Raw genomic sequence first — 19,773 nt, 5'->3', positions numbered from 1 at the left:
ATGTTCATTGCAGCACTATTTACGATAGCCATGTCATGGAAGCAACCTAAATGCCCATCGACAGATGAATGGATAAAGAATATGTGGTACATATATACAATGGAATATTACTCAGCCATAAAAAGGAACAAAATTGGGTCATTTGTAGAGACGTGGATGGATCTAGAGACTGTCATACAGAGTGAAGTAAGTCAGAAAGAGAAAAACAAATATCGTATATTAACACATATACGTGGAACCTAGAAAAATGGTACAGATGAACCAGTTTGCAGGGTAGAAATTGAGACACAGATGTAGAGAACAAACGTATGGACACCAAGGGGGGAAAGTGGCGGGGGTGGTGGTGGTGGTGGTATGAGTTGGGAGATTGGGATTGACATATATACACTAGTGTTTAAAATGGATAACTACTAAGAACCTGTTATATAAAAAAAAATAAAATAAAATTCAAAATAATAATAAAGGCATGAAGGAATACAACTGCATGGAATAGAATATATTCCCATGAGACTGTAAGACAGAGTCCAATCAGAGTGAAGAGTAAAGGATAATTCTGGAAAGGTGGGTTGGGGGGGAAATTCAGAATTGATAATAATCATCACCACACCTCACTTTTCCCTGAGCACTCACTGTGCGCCAGGCACCCTAACCACTTCAGAAGCACAGGCACATTTCCACCTCCCAACAACCCTGACATTGCTATCAACCCCATTTTACAGATAAGAAAAAGGGAGGCACATAGAACAGAGGCAATATCCAAGGTCACAGAGTCAATAGGTGGTGGAGCCTAAGAGTCCAACTTCAGAGCCTAAAGGGAGGGTCCTTTCTTAACAGACAAACTAGAACATGGGGAAAGACAAATTATGCTGAGCTAACACAAAGGTGAGGGGAGAGGAGAAAGGGAAGAAGAATTGACAGGATTTAACAGCTCATCAGATTAGAGAGAAAATCTGTAAAACACAAGGAGGCAAGAAGAATGCTGAGGTCAAGGAGTAAGTGCCCAGAGGTGGACTCCTGCTATTAACAAAGATCAGCAAGGCAAGAGTGGGTATAAAGAAAGGGGAAGGGGGGATTCAGAAGACAGAATTCCAGATATTTCCCTGTTCATGCCTCTTAACTGGGTTAAGAGAGTAGGATTTAAACTGTAGCAAGGCATTTTGAGACAAATGGGGTAACTGAACACAGGTTGAATATTAGATGACATTAAGGAATTATGGTTAATTTTGTTGGGTGTGCCAATTGGTATAAAGGTTATTTTCTTTAAAGTCCTTATTCAAAAACGATGCACACTGAAGTATTTACAGGTAAAATACCTGGGATTTGCTGCAAAATACTACAACAGAGAAAATTAAAAGAAAGAGAAGAGCAGAATGTTAACAACTGCTGAAGCTGAGTGAGGGGTACAAAGATGTTCTTTCAGTATTCTCACTACTTTTGGCTGCATTTGTAAACTTTTCATAATAAAATTTAAATGTAATAACTCCATCTCCTTCTATACCCCCAAAAAAGAAAAGGAGAAAAAACTTTATGGGGGTGGGGGTAGGGGTGGGTGGTATGTGGACTTCAAACACTGGTCTGATTCCAGCCTTCTGCTGGTGTCATTAATGTCACCATTACTGTTAGGGGCTGAGACCAATGATCAGGAGAAAATGAACATATAGTTTATCTTTATCAGCATTAGATGTATGAGACAAACGTGAAGAATAGAGCAGCTCCTTTTAAATTTTCATCAAAACTTTGAAAGTTTTAATAGCTCCAAAGTAAAAGTTACTTAATCCTCTACTATACCATTTTCCTCTCTAGAAAATGAGAATTCAACTACCTAATGTGCAAGGTGACTGAGAAAATAAAATATGGCAGTGAATAGAAAGCACACTGCCGACACAGGACTACTGCTAACAAAACAGTACTTTTCACCATCGTTGTTTTGGCAGCACTCTAAGGCCCTGAGAATACAACAGTGAATGTATATGGAGAGAAACAATGCAGGACAATGCAGGAGCACCTCCGGAGAAGATGGAAAGCCCTGAATGAGGGCACAGGAATGTGCCCCTTCAAGAACAAGCCTGGCTTCCTGGAAGACCACCTGCAGCTGTGCCCCAAAGGGACTATGACTTTGGCATAGGATATCAAGGACACACTCTCCATTATGACCAAAGATAAGAACACAACAAGGAAGTGGTACCCATCTGAGGCAGGGCTGCCAGGCCCCTAGGAGTTCTCTCCTCCCTAACGGGCAGTCCCCTCTGGATGTGAGAGAACAGAGAGCTCCAGGGCAAACCTGGTACAACAGAAGTGGTTCTGGCCTCAGGATTCTCTCCCAGCACAGACAGCAGGCTGGAAATCCCCAAGCCTGCAGTTGGGGAGCACTTCACTAAAGTAAGGTATCAGAACCAGGTATGGAAGGGAAGGACAATACGCGGGACAGAATTGGGGTTATGGGTTTTAGACTAAGCCTTCTCTCATGTCATGCTGATATCCAGCATGACATTAATCTTCTATGTGCCTATGGGGGTTGTTGAACGTTATTGAAATGAACGTCATATTAGCATGTACCAGACACCCGTTTTACCCTTTCCACACTCCCAACAGCCCCAGGAGGTTCAGTACCTTGCTCAACGTGACTATGAGAAAGAGGCAGACCTGGATTTGAATTCTCCCTATGGAGGGCGAGGCTCCCACAGAAGGCCTGGGATAGGTCCCGAGGGAAAGGCAAAGCCCAAAGAGACGCACACTTGAGGTTGCAGATTTGGGGGAGAAAGATAGGGCTCTCATTCATAAGTGGTGAATCTGAGCGATGAATCCAGGAGACCTCACGCCTACTTCTGTGTATATTTACAATGTTTTCATAATGCAAAATTTAAAATAAAACTTAAGTCTGGTCGTCTTACCACCCACTCCTCTCTCCCATCCCCAGTCATTCAGGGAGTCAGCCACCAGCCCCCTGGGGATTGAGGAAAATTCCCTGCCCCGTGGGCTGCACTCCACTTGCTCCACCCCAAGCTCCTGGAAGAGCCCCAGCGCCGGAGGAGCCAGACAACTTCTGGAGTCGCCGATCTGGGCAAAAGGACGCTCCACGCAAACCTGGGGACGTCTGACTCCCACCAGGCCCTTCCAACTCCCCCAGGAGCCTGCGGGCCCCGATGCCGCTGACCCAAGTCGTCCTCCCCACCTCAATCAAGACAAGTCTGGGTGTTTGCCCCAGGTCAGTCCTTTCCCCAAAATCCGGGACATTGGGGCCAAGCGGCGCCTCCATCACCATGGTTGGCACCACCCAGCCGCGCTCCCCAATTAAGACCCAGCAAGGATGCCCGAGCCGCGCTCCCCAATTAAGACCCAGGAAGGATGGCCGAGCCGCGCGCCCCAGCAGTGGAGACGTCTGCTCCGGGCGAGGGGTACTTATGTCCCCCAAATCACCTGCACCAGTCCAGACCCCTCCGGGACAGGACGCTGGCTCCCCTGCACCGCCGGACAGCACGAGACCCGAGACCCCAGCCCACAACCCCTACTAGGTGGACTGCGTCCGACCCCGTCCGGAAAACAATCAAACCTGAAGGAACCCGCGGACAGGGAAGACCAACCCCGCCTGCCCTCGCCAAGTTTTCCCAACCCTCTAATCCCGGGAGTCAGCAGCCATGGGAGGGCTTGCTCACCACGAGAGTTAAAAGATGGTCACAATGTGCAGAAATACGAAAGCCCGAAGCGGAAGTGCGATACCCACAATACCTTTGGGCGGGACTACAATACCCAAAATGCCCAGACAGCTCAAGACCGTACTCGCCAGATCACCGGTGGGCGCGGGACTACATTACCCACAATGCGCCGGGGCGCGGGCACTTTTCCCCACTGGACCCAGTTGTTGAGCTCCAGTACGCCTCTCTTCTGCTCCGTTGGAACCCGCGCTCAAGATCCATAATTACAGCCACTTGGGCTCTGGGAGAAATTGTGGAAAATTAGATAAGTAAAGTCTAGTAAAGTGACTTTCAGGTACATTAGAAGGGTGGTTCAGGTGGTTCAGGTGAGCATTAAAATCTTTCTTTTTTAACTTGTGGGGTCCTCTTAGTTTTTAGTCACCTGGATGTGTACTTGTCCTCCATACTGCAGATTCACCCTAGTGTTTTTATATTTAAATAACAGCGCGTAATGAATGAACTTTTAAAATATGCCAAAGGTCCTGGCATTTTTCTTTTTTTTTCTTTTTTTTTTTTCCTTTTTTTTTTTTTTTTTTTGCGGTACGCGGGCCTCTCACTGTTGTGGTCTCTCCCGTTGCGGAGCACAGACTCCAGACGCACAGGCCCAGCGGCCATGGCTCACGGGCCCAGCCGCTCCGCGGCACGTGGGATCTTCCCTGACTGGGGCACGAACCCGTGTCCCCTACATCGGCAGGCGGACTCTCAACCACTGCGCCACCAGGGAAGCCCTATTTTTCTTTTTTAAAGAGGAAAAATTCTGAAGTTTATTAAAAATAACAATAATTAGAAGAAAAAATGAGGAAAACTAAGCATGAAGACATTTAAAGCTACAATAACTAAAATTAAAATTATTTTACTAATACAAAAATCGCTGATTAGTTGTAACAGAATAGGAAGCTTAGAAACATTTCAAAGTATTAATAAACAGGGCTTCCCTGGTGGTGCAGTGCTTAAGAATCTGTCTGCCAATGCAGGGGACACAGGTTCGAACCCTGGTCTGGGAAGATCCCACATGCCACAGAGCAACTAAGCCTGTGTGCCACAACTACTGAACCTGTGCTCTAGGGCCCGTGTGCCACAACTACTGAGCCCACGTGTCACAGCTACTGAAGCCCGTGTACCTAGAGCCCATTCTCTGCCACAAGAGAAGCCACCACAATGAGAAGCCCATGCACAGCAGAGTATCTCCCGCTTGCCACAACTAGAGAAAGCCTGTGTGCAGCAACAAAGACCCAATGCAGCCAAAATAAATAAAATAAATTTATATTTAAAAAGTATTAATAAACAGACGTACTCTTTTTCTAGGAATTTGAGGAAAGTGTTTTCAAATTACTTCCTATTTACTCAAAATGAAATAATGAGAACCAGATTTAACCTCTTGCCTAAATCAACTTTAAAAAAACAAAACATATGAAATGACAGGTTTGAAGACATTGGACATAAGACAATGAAGAGCCATGAACCCTGAGAAATAGGTAAGAAACCAGATGAGACTTTGAACATCACTGGATGGAGAGAAATTTCAGGCCACAGGACAGAGAAGGGAAATCCAACTGGAGGGACCTCTTTCTCAAGTGTCAGTTGAGTGCCAACGAATGTGCACACGTGCAACCCCCCAGGAAAGAAACTGAAAAAGATTAGAGAGAAATACCGTGAGCTCACATAGGGCCAGGAATAGTGCCTGTTCCTGCCAGACAGAGTGGAAATCTTCATAATTCACATGGTGTGGAGTAAAGAATTCTCACAAGAATTTTGCCTCAATGACAGGGGCAAAATTAGGCCTAAATGCCTGATTGAGAGAATCTTTATGTTAAATTTACGGGAGAATTATGTCAAATATGTTTCAGAAATCTTAAAAGTCACTTCCATTTTTACATGAATTGTGTATGCATAAATATACATATTCTTATATAAAAAATTTTTGAAGAAACTAGATTCAAGGTTTCCCGTAAAATGAGCAGTAAATTTAATAAAATTCACTTAAAATAGCATTTGCATATATTTCAACACCACAAAGTAATTCTAATATATATCTGGATGACTATATTGATGATATTTATCAAAAATGGTGATAAATAATAAAACCCAGTTTGCTCTATTATTAGCATTTTAATATAAAACTATAATAATCAGTGTGACAGTAATGCAAGTCAGCTAAATGGAACTAAAGGGAAAGTCAATAAAATGGAAGGGAGAGAGGGAGGAAAATTGAGAAAGATGGAAAGCTTCAGTTTGGAAAGTTTAAGAAAAAATAGTTACTTGGGGAAATTAAGCTAGCTCACAAAACAAATATAAAAAGAGAAGTCAGAGATCTAACATGAAATATAAATGATTTTGAAAACCATCTTGTGGTCCGGAAGGCCTCTACATGCATTACACTGAAGCAGAGACCATCAAGAAAAGAAGCCTCAAGACAACAGTGTCAGGACAAGTATGCTCATGCTCATTGGTGGATATCTCTCTCATCTGTCTGGGCTGAAATCCAGCTGAAGTGACTGAGTCTGCTATTGAGAGAGAAAAGGACATTTCTATAAACATTATTGGTGGCTTAAGCTTTGAAACCAGAGAAGAAAGCTTGAGGAACTACTATGAGCCACGGGGAAAACTTACAGACTGTGGTAATGAGAGATCCTGAAAGCGAAACTCAAGAATATTTGGTTTTGTAACTTTTCCATCCATAGATAAGGTTGATGCTGCCATGGCTGCAAAATCTCATTCAATTGATGGAAGAGTGATTGAGCCAAAATGTTCCATAGCCAGAGAGGAATCTGGAAAGCCGGCACTCATGTAACTGAAAAGCTGTTTGTTGGTGGAACTAAAGAAGATACCAAAGAACATCAGCTTAGAGATTACTGCAAGGACTATGGAAAAGTTGATATCATTTGAGATAATTACTGATAGGCAGTGTGGAAAGAAAAGAAGCATTGGGTTTATTACTTTTTTTTTTTGGCTGCGCTGTTCGGCACATGGGATCCCTGATCAGGGATTGAACCCACATCCTCTGCTTTGAAAGGACAGAGTCTTAACCACTTGACCACAAGGGAAGTTCTGGGTTTACTACTTTTGATAAACATGATCATGTGGATTAAACTGTACTGCAGCAATACCATACCATCAGTGGTCAGAAGTAAGAAAGGCTTTATCTAGACAAGAAACACAGGAAGTCCAAAGTTCTAGTAGTGGCAGAGGAGACTTTGAGGGATTCGTGCAGAGGCAGTGAATTTTGGGACCAGGATCATGAGGCAAGTTTAGAGTAGGATCTGATGAATATGGAAGAGGACATGGATTGGGGGATAGCTATAATGGGTATGGAGGAAGATCTGGAGGTGGCAATTTTAGAGGTAGCACAGGTTATGAAGGAGGAAGATGAAGATATAATAGTGGAGGACCTGGATCTGGCAGTCAGAGGTGGGTAGTGGGGAGGCTACAGAGGTGATTATGACAACTCTGCAGGAAAAAATTATGGAAGTGGAAATTAGAATGTTTTTAAAATTATAATTAGCAACCTTATATCTATGGTCCAATGAAGAGTGGAAATTTTGGTGACAGTAGGAACATAAGAGAAACTTACGGTGGAGGAAACTATGGTACAAGAGGCAGTGGCACAGTAAGGGATATAAGGCAGGAACCAACACTGAACTTCTTCCCATTTGCCATGGACTTTACTGTGTAATTTGGAGAGGACAAGAGCCCACAAGTAACAACAGGTTCAGGTTATCAAAATAAGAATGTTTAGAACACTTATCTCACACATGCATAAATATAGAATGATATGGTAGAAGACACTACAGCAGATACGGGGAGCTGTTTGTGGATGGACTGGATTATTTAATAGCATTACCTTACTATGAAGGAAGGACTGTAAAGAAATGCCTTTGAGATAGTTTCTTTTTGTTGTTTTTTTTTTTTAGACATCTTTATTGGAGTATAATAGCTTTACAATGTTGGGTTAGTTTCTGCTGTACAAAAAAGTGAATCAGCTGTAGGTATACATATATCCTCATATCCCCTCCCTCTTGTGCCTCCCTCCCACCCTCCCTATCCCACCCCTCTAGGGGGTAACAAAGTACTAAGCTGGACTCCCTGTGCTGTGCAGCTGCTTCCCACTAGCTACCTGTGTTACATTTGGTAGTGTACACATGTCAGTGCTACTCTCTCACTTTGTCCCAGCGTACCCTTCCCACCCCGTGTCCTCAACTCCATTCTCTTTGTCTGTGTTATTATTCCGGTTCTGGCCATATATTCATCAGAGCGATTTTTTTTCTGGATTCCATATATATGTGTTAGCATACAATATTTGTTTTTCTCTTTCTGGCTTCATTCACTCTGTATGACAGACTCTACGTCCATCCACCTCTCACAAATAACTCAATTGCATTTCTTTTTTATACCTGAGTAATATTCCATTGTGTATATGTGCCACATCTTCCTTATGCATGCATCCGTCGATGGACACTTAGGTTGCTTCCATGCCCTGATGATTCCAAATAGTGCTGCAATGAACGTTGTGGTACATGTCTCTTTTTGAATTACAGTTTTCTCGGGGTATGTGCCCAGTAGTGGGATTGCTGGGTCATAGGGTAGTTCTATTTTTAGCTTTTTTTTTTTCCTTAACATCTTTACTGGAGTATAATTGCTTTACAATGGTGTGTTAGTTTCTGCTTTATAACAGAGTGAATCAGTCATACATATACATATGTTCCCATATCTCTTCCCTCTTGCGTCTCCCTCCCTCCCACCCTCCCTATCCCACCCCTCTAGGTGGTCACAAAGCACCGAGCTGATCTCCCTTTGCTATGCGGCTGCTTCCCACTAGTTATCTATTTTACGTTTGCTAGTGTATATATGTCAATGCCACTCTCTCACTTTGTCACAGCTTACCCTTCCCCCTCCCCATATCCACAAGTCTATTCTCTAGTAGGACTGTGTCTTTATTCCTGTCTTACCCTTAGGTTCTTCATGACATTTTTTTTCTTAAATTCCATATATATGTGTTAGCATACGGTATTTGTCTTTCTCTTTCTGACTTACTTCACTCTGTATGACAGACTCTAGGTCCATCCACCTCATTACAAATAGCTCAATTTCGTTTCTTTTTATGTCTGAGTAATATTCCATTGTATATATGTGCCATATCTTCTTTATCCACTCATCCAATGATGGACACTTAGGTAGCTTCCATCTCCGGGCTATGGTAAATAGAGCTGCAATGAACATTTTGGTACATGACTCTTTTTGAATTATGATTTTCTCATGGTATATGCCCAGTAGTGGGATTGCTGAGACATATGGTAGTTCTATTTGTAGATTTTTAAGGAACCTCCATACTGTTCTCCATAGTGGCTGTACCAATTCACATTCCCACCAGCAGTGCAAGAGTGTTCCCTTTTCTCCACACCCTCTCCAGCATTTATTGTTTCTAGATTTTTTGATGATGGCCATTCTGACTGGTGTGAGATGATATCTCATTGTACTTCTGATTTGCATTTCTCTAATGATTAATGATGTTGAGCATTCTTTCATGTGTTTGTTGGCACTCTGTATATCTTCTTTGGAGAAATGTCTATTTAGGTCTTCTGCCCATTTTTGGATTGGGTTGTTTGATTTTTTGTTATTGAGCTGCATGAGCTGCTTGTAAATTTTGGAGATTAATCCTTTGTCAGTTGCTTCATTTGCAAATATGTTCTCCCATTCTGAGGGTTGTCTTTTCGTCTTCTTTATGGTTTCCTTTGCTATGCAAAAGCTTTGAAGTTTCATTAGGTCCCATTTGTTTATTTTTATTTTTATTTCCATTTCTTTAGGAGGTGGGTCCAAAAGGATCTTGCTGTGATTTATGTCATAGAGTGTTCTGCCTATGTTTTCCTCTAAGAGTTTGATAGTTTCTGGCCTTACATTTAGGTCTTTAATCCATTTTGAGCTTATTTTTGTGTATGGTGTTAGGGAGTGATCTAATCTCATACTTTTACATGTCCCTGTCCAGTTTTCCCAGCACCACTTATTGAAGAGGCTGTCCTTTCTCCACTGTACATTCCTGCCTCCTTTATCAAAGATAAGGTGACCATATGTGAGTGGGTTTATCTCTGGGCTTTCAATCCTGTTCCATTGATCTATCTTTCTGTTTTTGTGCCAGTACCATACTGTCTTGATTACTGTAGCTTTGTAGTATAGTCTGAAGTCAGGGAGCCTGATTCCTCCAGCTCCGTTTTTCGTATTCAAGATTGCTTTGGCTATTCAGGGTCTTTTGTGTTTCCATACAAATTGTGAAATTTTTTGTTCTAGTTCTGTGAAAAATGCCAGTGGTAGTTTGATAGGGATTACATTGAATCTGTAGATTGCTTTGGGTAGTAGAGTCATTTTCACAGTATTGATTCTTCCAATCCAAGAATATGGTATATCTCTCCATCTATTTGTATCACCTTTAATTTCTTTCATCAGTGTCTTATAATTTTCTGCATACAGGTCTTTTGTTTCCTTAGGTAGGTTTATTCCTAGATATTTTATTCTTTTTGTTGCAATGGTAAATGGGAGTGTTGTCTTGATTTCACTTTCAGATTTTTCATCATTAGTGTATAGGAATGCCAGAGATTTCTGTGCATTAATTTTGTATCCTGTTACTTTAACAAATTCATTGATTAGCTCTAGTAGTTTTCTGGTAGCATCTTGAGGATTCTCTATACTGTCGTATCATGTATACTATATATAGTATAGTATACTATATATAGTATAGTATACTATAGTATCATGTCATCTGCAAACAGTGACAGCTTTACTTCTTCTTTTCTGATTTGGATTCCTTTTATTTCCATTTCTTCTCTGACTGCTGTGGCTAAAACTTCGAAAACTATGTTGAATAAGAGTGCTGAGAGTGGGCAACCTTTTCTTGTTCATGATCCTAGTGGAAATGATTTCAGTTTTTCACCATAGAGGACGATGTTGGCTGTGGGTTTGTCATATATGGCCTTTATTATGTTGAGGAAAGTTCCCTCTATGCCTACTTTCTGCAGGGTTTTTATTATAAATGGGTGTTGAATTTTGTCAGAAGCTTTCTCTGCATCTATTGAGATGATCATATGGTTTTTCTCCTTCAATTTGTTAATATGGTATATCACATTGATTGATTTGCATATATTGAAGAATCATTGCATTCCTGGAATAAACCCCACTTGATCATGGTGTATGATCCTTTTAATGTGCTGTTGGATTCTCTTTCCTAGTATGTTGTTGAGGATTTTTGCATCTATGTTCATCAGTGATATTGGCCTGTAGTTTTCCTTCTTTGTGACATCCTTGTCTGGTTTTGGTATCAAGGTTATGGTGGCCTCAGAGAATGAGTTTGGGAGTGTTCCTCCCCCTGCTATATTTTGGAAGAGTTTGAGAAGCCTAGGTGTTAGCTCTTCTCTAAATGTTTGATAGAATTCGCCTGTGAAGCCATCTGGTCTGGGCTTTTGTTTGTTGGAAGATTTTTAATCATAGTTTCAATTTCAGTGCTTGTGATTGGTCTGTTCATATTTTCTTTTTTTTCCTGGTTCAGTCTCAGCACGTTGTGCATTTCTAAGAATTTGTCCATTTCTTCCAGGTTGTCCATTTTATTGGCATAGAGTTGCTTGTAGTAATCTCTCATGATCCTTTGTATTTCTGCAGTGTCAGTTGTTATTTCTCCTTTTTCGTTTCTAATTCTATTAATTTGAGTCTTCTCCCTTTTTTTCTTGATGAGTCTGGCTAATGGTTTATCAATTTTGTTTATCTTCTCAAAGAACCAGCTTTTAGTATTATTGATCTGTGCTATTGTTTCCTTCATTTCTTTTTTACTTATTTGTGATCTGATCTTTATGGTTTCTTTCCTTCTGCCAACTTTGTGCGTTTTTTGTTCTTCTTTCTCTAATTGCTTTAGGTGCAAGGTTAGGTTGTTTATTTTAGTTGTTTCCTGTTTCTTAAGGTAGGATTGTATTGCTATAAACTTCCCTCTTAGACCTGCTTTTGCTGCATCCCATAGGTTTTGGCTCATCGTGTCTCCATTGTCATTTGTTTCTAGGTATTGTTGATTTCCTCTTTGATTTCTTCACTGATCACTTGGTTATTAAGTATTGTATTGTTCAGCTTCCATGTGTTTGTATTTTTTACAGATATTTTCCTGTATTTGATATCTAGTCTCATAGCGTTGTGTTTGGAAAAGTTACTTGATGACATTTCAATTTTCTTAAATTTACCAAGGCTTGATGTGTAACCCAAGATATGATCTATCCTGGAGAATGTTCCATAGCACTTGAGAAAAATGTGTATTCTGTTGTTTGGGGATGGAATGTCCTATAAATATCAATCAAGTCCATCTTGTTTAATGTATCATTTAAAGCTTGTGTTTCCTTATTTATTTTCATTTTGGATGATCTGTCCATTGGTGAAAGTGGGGTGTTAAAGTCCCCTACTATGAATGTGTTACTGTCAATTTCACCTTTTATGGCTGTTAGCATTTGCCTTATGTATTGAGGTGCCCCTATGTTGGGTGCATAAATATTTACAATTGTTATATATTCTTCTTGTATTGATCCCTTGATCATTACATAGTGTCGTTCTTTGTCTCTTGTAATAGTCTTTATTTTGACGTCTATTTTGTCTGATACGAGAATTGCTACTCCAGCTTTCTTTTGATTTCCATTTTCATAGAATATCTTTTTCCATCCCCTCACTTTCAGTCTGTATGTGTCCTTAGGTCTGAAGTGGGTCTCTTGTAGACAGCATATATACGGGTCTTGTTTTTGTATCCATTCAGCCAGTCTGTGTCTTTTGGTGGGAGCCTTTAATCTATTTACATTTAAGGTAATTATCGATATGTATGTTCCTATTCCCATTTTCTTAATTGTTTTGGGTTTATTATTTTATGTCTTTTCCTTCTCTTGTGTTTCTTGCCTAGAAAAGTTCCTTTAGCACTTTTTGTAAAGCTGGTTTGGTGGTGCTGAACTCTCTCAGCTTTTGCTTGTCTGTGAAGCTTTTAATTTCTCCATGAAATCTGAATGAGATCCTTTCTGGGTAGAGTAATCTTGGTTGTAGATTTTTCTCCTTCATCACTTTAAATATGTCCCGCCAGTCCCTTCTGGCTTTCAGAGTTTCTGCTGAAAGATCAGCTGTTAACCTTATGGAGATTCCCTTGTGTGTTATTTGTTGTTTTTCCCTTGCTGCTTTTAATATGTTTTCTTTGTATTTAATTTTTGTTAGTTTGACTAATATGTGTGTGGGCATGTTTCTCCTTGGATTTATCCTGTATGTGACTCTCTGTGCTTCCTGGACTTAATTAACTTTCCTTTCCCATATTAGGGAAGTTTTCAACTATAATGTCTTAAAATAGTTTCTCAGTCCCTTTTTTTCTCCCTTCTTCTTCTGGGACCCCTATAATTCGAATGTCGGTGCATTTAATGTTGTCCCAGATGTCTCTGAGACTGTCCTCAGTTCTTTTCATTCTTTTTTCTTTATTCTGCTCTGCAGTAGTTATTTCCACTATTTTATCTTCCAGTTCACTTATTTGTTCTTCAGCCTCAGTTATTCTGCTACTGATCCCTTCTAGAGTATTTTTAATTTCATTTATTGTGTTGTTCATCATTGCTTATTTCCTCTTTAGTTCTTCTAGGTCCTTGTTAAATATTTCTTGCATTTTCTCTATTCTATTTCCAAGATTTTGGATCATGTTTACTATCATTATTCTGAATTCTTTTTCAGGTAGACTGCCTATTTCCTCTTCATTTGTTAGGTCTGCTGGGTTTTTACCCTCCTCCTTCATCTGCTGTGTGTTTTTCTGTCTTCTCATTTTGCTTATCGTACTGTGTTTGGGGTCTCCTTTTTGCAGGCTACAGGTTCGTAGTTCCCGTTGTTTTTGGTGTCTGTCCCCAGTGGCTAAAGTTGGTTCAGTGGGTTGTGTAGGCTTCCTGGTGTAGGGGACTAGTGCCTGTGTTCTTGTGGATGAGTCTGGATCTTGTCTTTCTGGTGGGCAGGTCCACGTCTGGTGGTGTTTTGGGGTGTCTGTGGCCTTATGATTTTAGGCAGCCTCTCTGCTAATGGATGGAGCTGCATTCCCATCTTGCTAGTTGTTTGGCATAGGGTGTCCAGCACTGTAGCTTGCTGGTCGTTGAATGAAGCTGGGTCTTGGTGTTGAGATGGAGATCTCTCAGAGATTTTCACCATTTGATATTACATGGAGCTGAGAGGTCTCTTGTGGACCAGTTTCCTGAAGTTGGCTCTCCAACCTGATTCCTGGCTGTAGCACCAACCGCCTTTCATCCACACAGCTCAGAATAAAAGAGAGAAAAAAAGAAAGAAAGAAAAAGAAAGAAAGAAAGAAAGAAGAAAGAGAAAGAAAGAAGAAATAAAGAGGATAAAATAAAATAAAATAAAGTTATTAAAATAAAAAATAATTATTAAGAAAAAAGGTTTTTTTTAAGTAAAACAAACAAAACGGATGGACAGAAACCTAGGACAAATGGTGAAAGCAAAGCTATACAGACAAAATTTCACACAGAAGCATACACATACAGACTCACAAAAAGAGGAAAAGGGGAAAAAACAATATATCTTGCTCCCAAAGTCCACCTCCTCAATTTGGGATGATTCATTGTCTATTCCGGTATTCCGCAGATGCAGGGTACCTCAAGTTGATTGTGGAGATTTAATTCGCTGCTCCTGAGGCTGCTGGGAGGGATTTCCCTTTCTCTTCTTTGCACAACTCCTGGGGTTCAGCTTTGGATTTGGCCCCAACTCTGCGTGTAGGTCACCTGAGGGCGTCTGTTCTTTGCTCAGAGAGGACAGGGTTAAAGGAGCAGCTGATTCAGGGGCTCTGTCTCTCTCAGGCCTGGGGGAGGGAGGGGTACTGATGTGGAGCGAGCCTGTGGCAGCAGAGGCCGGCGTGATGTTGCAGCAGCTTGAGGCACACCGTGCATTCTCCCAGGGAAGTTGTCCCTGGATTACGGGACCCTGGCAGTGGCGGGCTGCACAGGCTCCCATTAGGGGAGGTTTGGATAGTGACCTGTGCTTGCACATAGTCTTCTTGGTAGCAGCAGCAGCAGCCTTAGCATCTCATGCCCATCTCTGGGGTCTGCGCTGTTAGGCGCGTCTCATGCCCGTCTCTGGAGCTCCTTTAAGCAGTGCTCTTAGTTCCCTCTCCTCGTGCACCAGGAAACAAAGAGGGAAGAAAAAGTCTCTTGTCTCTTCCGCAGGTCCAGACTCTTCCCCGGATTCCCTCCTGGCTAGCCGTGGTGCACTAACCCCCTCAGGCTGTGTTCACGCAGGACCAACCCCAGTCCTCTCCCTGCGATCCGACTGAAGCCCGAGCCTCAGCTCCCAGCCCTTGCCCACCACGGCGGGTGAGCAGACAAGCCTCTCGGGCTGGTGAGTGCAGGTTGGCACCGATCTTGCATGCGGGAATCTCTCTGCTTTCCCCTCCACACCCCTGTTGCTGCGCTCTCCTCCATGGCTCCGAAGCTTCCCCCCTCCGCCACCCGCAGTCTCCGCCTGCGAAGGGGCTTCCTAGTGTGTGGAAACCTTTCCTCCTTCACAGCTCCCACCCACTAGTGCAGGTCCCATCCCTATTCTTTTGTCTCTGTTTTTTCTTTTTTCTTTTGCCCTACCCAGGTACATGAGGAGTTTCTTGCCTTTTGGGTGGTCTGAGGTCTTCTGCCAGCATTCAGTGGGTGTTCTATAGGAGCAGTTCCACGTGTAGATGTATTTCTGATGTATCTGTGGGGAGGAAGGTGATCTCCGCATCTTATTCTTCTGCCATCTTCCTCTCTTGTTATAGTCTTTATTTTAAAGTCTATTTTTTCTGTTATGAGTATTGCTACTCCAGCTTTCTTTTGATTTCCATTTTCATGGAACATCTTTTTCCATCCCCTCACTTTCAGTCTTTATGTGTCCCTAGGTCTGAAGTGGGTCTCTTGTAGACAGCATATATACGGGTCTTGTTTTTGTATCCATTCAGCCAGTCTGTGTCTTTTGATTGGAGCATTTAATCCACTTACATTTAAGGTAATTATCGATATGTATGTTCTATTACCATTTTCTTAATTGTTTTGGCTTTGTTTTTGTATGTCTTTTCCTTCTCTTTTGTTTCTTGCTTAGAGAAGTTCTTTTAGCATTTGTTGTAAAGCTGGTTCGTTTTTGCTGAATTCTCTTAACTTTTGCTCGTCTGTAAATATTTTAACTTCTCCATCGAATCTGAATGAGATCCTTGCTGGGTAGAGTAATCTTGATTGTAGGTTTTTCCCTTTCATGACTTTAAATATGGCCTGCCGCTCCCTCTGGCTTGCAGTTTCTGCTGATAGGTCAGTTGTTAACCTTATGGGGATTCTCTTGTATGTTGTTTGTTGCTTTTCCCTTGCTGCTTTTAATATTTTTTCTCTGTGTTTACATTTTGATAGTTTGATTAATACGTGTCTTGGCATGTTTCTCCTTGTATTTATCCTGTATGGGACTCTCTGTGCTTCCTGGACTTGATTACCTTTCCTTTCCCATATTAGGAAAGTTTTCAACTATAATCTCTTCAAATATTTCCTCAGCCCCTTTCTTTTTCTCTTCTTCTTCTGGGACCCCTATAATTCGAATGTTGGTGCATTAAGTATTGTCCCCGATGTCTCTGAGGCTGTCCTCAATTCTTTTCATTCTTTTTTCTTTATTCTGCTCTGTGGCAGTTATTTTCACTATTTTACCTTCCAGGTCACTTATCCATTCTTCTGCCTCAGTTATTCTGCTATTGATTCCTTCTAGAGAATTTTTAATTTCATTTTTCTGTTGTTCCTCATTGTTTGTTTGCAGTTTAGTTCTTCTACATCCTTGTTAAACATTTCTTATAGTTTTCTCCATTCTACTTCTGTGATTTTGGATCATGTTTACTATCATTACTCTGAATTATTTTTTAGGTAGACTGCTTATTTCCTCTTCATTTGTTTGGTCTGGTGTGTTTTTACCTTTCACCTTCATCTGCTGCATATTTCTCTGTCTTCTCATTTTGTTTGACTTGCTGTGTTTGGTTCCCCTTTTCACAGGCTGTAAGTTTGTAGTTCCCTTTTTTTTTTTTTTTTTTTTTTGGTGTCTACCCCAGTGAGTGAGGTTTGTCCAGTGGCTTGTGTAGGCTTCCTGGTGGAGGGACTGGTGCCTGTGCTCTGGTGGGTTGGGCTGAATCTTGTCCTTCTGGTGGTTAAGACTGCTTCCGGTTGTGTGTTTTGGGGTGTCTGTGAACTTAGTATGACTTCTGGCAGCCTCACTGCTAATAGGTGAAGTTGTGTTCCTGTCTTGCTAGTTGTTTGGCATGGGCTATCCAGCACTGGAGCTTGCTGGCTGTTGGGTGGAGCTGGGTCTTAGTGTTGAGATAGACATCTCTGTGAGTGCTCTCACCAATTGATATTACATGGGGCTAGGAGATCTCTGGTGGTCCAGTGTCCTGGACTCGGCTCTCCCACCTCAGAGGCTCAGGTCCGACACCTGGCCAGAGGACCAAGACCCTGCCAGTCACATGGCTCAGAAGAAAAGAAAGAAAGAAAATAATGAACAGATATAATCCCAAACAAAATGGTAAAAGCAAAACTAAACAGACAAAAATCACACAAAGAAACACACACACACACTCATAAAAAGAGAAACAAACAAACAAACAAACAAAACCCAGACAGTACCCTAGGACAAATGGTAAAAGCAAACCTAAACAGACAAAGTCACACAAGGAAATGTACACATACACACTCACAAAAAGAAAGAGGGAAAAACATAATAATAATAATAATTTTTAAAATAAATAAATAAGGAAGAGAACAACCAAACCAATAAACAAACCCACCAGTGATAACGAGCACTAAAAACTGAGATAAACCAAAAACAAATCAGATGCAGAAAGCAAACCTGAAGTCTACAGTTGCTCCCAAAGTCCACCGCCTCAATTTTGGGAACATTCGTTGTCTATTCAAGTATTGCACAGATGCAGGGTTTATCAAGTTGATTGTGGGGAATTAATCTGCTGCTTCCTGCTGGAAGAAATTTCCCTTTCTCTTCTTTGCACAGCTCCTGGGGTTCAGCTTTGCTTTTAACCCTGCCTCTGTGTGTAGGCTGCCCTCAGACATCTTTTCCCCACCCAGACAGGAGGGGGTTAAAGCAGCAGCTGATTAGGGCTCTCTTGCTCACTCAGGCTGGGGAGAGGGAGGAGTATGGTAGTCATAATTGGAATGCAGGGTGAGCCTGCAGCGGCAGTGGCTGACATGACATTGCAACAGCCTGAGGTGCTCTGTATGTTTTCCCAGGGAAGTTGTCCCTGGATCATGCCCATCTCTGGAGTTCACTTAGGCAGTGCTGTGTCTTCTGTGGGCACACCGAACAGGAATCCCCTCTCCTCATGCACCCCAAAACAATGGTCTCTTGCCTCTCTGGCAGGTCCAGACTTTTTTCTGGACTCCCTCCTGGCTAGCCCCCTTCAGGCTCTCTTCACACAGCCAATGCAGTCCTCTCCTTGGGGTCTGACCTCTAAGGTGCAAGCCTCAGTTCCCAGACCCCACCCGCCCCAGTGGGTGAGCATACAAGTGTCTCAGGTTGGTGAGCGCTGGTCAGCACCGATCCTCTGTGCCGGAATCTCTCCACTTTGTCCTCTGCACCCCTGTTGCTGCACTCTCCTCCATGGCTCCAAATCGTCGCCCCCCCATCCACCCCCCGTCCCCACCAGTGAAGGGGCTCCATAGTGTGTGGAAACTTTTCCTCCTTCACAACTCCCTCCCAGAGGTGCAGGTCCTATCCCTATTCTTTTGTCTCTGTTTTTTCTTTTTTCTCTTTCCCTACCCAGGTACGTGGGGATTTTCTTGCCTTTTGGGAAGTCTGAAGTCTTCTTCCAGCGTTCAGTAGGTGTTTCGTAGGAGTTGTTCCACATGTAGATGTATTTTTGATATATTTGTGGGGAGGAATGTAATCTCCACGTCTTATTCCTCCACCTTCTTGAAGGTCTTTCAGCACTCCTAAGATAGTTTCTTGCCTTTTTAATTCTTTTTCTTTTTTGCTGCATCATGTTTTAGTTGTGGCACGCAGGCTTCTCTCTAGTTGTGGCATGCAGGTTTTCTCTCTCTGGTTGTGGTGTGCAGGCTCCAGAGCACGTGGGCTCTGTAGTTCTGGCACACAGGCTCTGTAGATGTGGTGCATGGGCTTAGTTGCGGGATGTGGGATCTTAGTTTTCCAACCAGGGATCAAACCCACCTCCCCTGCATTGGAACGTGGATTCTTTACACTGGACCACTGGGGAAGTCCCTAATTGTTGTTTCTTTCTAGTGGTCTTTGTAAGAGTATAGAAACATTCCTTCATTGGTAGTGTTAAATGTGTAAATTTTAGGTTTCATGTGAAACCTTTTAAAACAATTTTCTGAAAATATTGAAAAGCTACCAGCCAGGATCACGTTTTCCTTTTAAAAAATTTAAGTGCATATGTAGAGTTAGGAAGCTATTGTACATTTATGATTTAATAAAATAAATGAAAAAATGCCTCTTTAATTCCAGCCAAAATAGAATTAGCCCCCTTCCTCCCAGGTTCTTCCTCTTACCACTAAAAAACTCTGGACATAACACAACAAAAAAGCATAGGCAGAATCTGAATGTGGAAGGAAGAAGGAAGACTGTCAGTGAGCCATGGGATTTGAGGATCCATACAGTAGTGGATTCTCTATGTTTCTACTGCCTCTTATATATACTGGACAGAGTGCTGAAGAAACCTCCAACCAGGAACAGCCCAACAGGCATGGATAAAAAAAAAATCCAAGAGCAAGAAAAGTTTGTTCTCCCTAGCCAAAGGACCAGGAAAAGATTTGGTTACCATCAGATAATCTTTTCCACAATACCCACCCTACTCTACCCAAACACCAGTGAAAAAAACCTCATCCTGCTCCATAGTTTCATAGAGCCAAACAGAGAGCTGATCTTCCACCTTATCATCCCCCACTCTGCAAGTAGCCCTCCAAGTCCAAATGGTGTCAGTAGGCTGATGGAGAGTTGATCTTCCAACCTCCACTAGGTGGAAACACTCAATGCTCCAATTCTCCCCACTTTCTTACCCTTACCCCTAGAGTAGTGTCAGTGGAGT

At 42.0% G+C, this 19,773-nt stretch overlaps 1 protein-coding gene and 1 pseudogene across 2 annotated transcripts in view; one reads left to right on the top strand and one right to left on the bottom strand.

Moving 5' to 3' along the window:
* ZNF169 (zinc finger protein 169) overlaps positions 1–3,692 on the bottom strand; it is a 46,084-nt gene extending 42,392 nt beyond the window's left edge. For both annotated transcript variants that reach the window (XM_060102448.1, XM_060102449.1), the window contains exon 1: positions 3,654–3,692. The gene's annotated coding sequence lies outside the window, so the exon portion shown is untranslated. The remainder of the gene's footprint in view (positions 1–3,653) is intronic.
* LOC132491691 (heterogeneous nuclear ribonucleoprotein D-like) lies at positions 3,308–7,219 on the top strand (annotated as a pseudogene).
* The last annotated feature ends 12,554 nt before the right edge of the window (positions 7,220–19,773 follow it).

Source organism: Mesoplodon densirostris, chromosome 6 (assembly GCF_025265405.1).
Source record: "Mesoplodon densirostris isolate mMesDen1 chromosome 6, mMesDen1 primary haplotype, whole genome shotgun sequence".
Lineage (NCBI taxonomy): Eukaryota > Metazoa > Chordata > Mammalia > Artiodactyla > Ziphiidae > Mesoplodon > Mesoplodon densirostris.
Note: the sequence above shows the minus strand (reverse complement) of the source record. Positions and strands in the feature narration are given on the sequence as shown.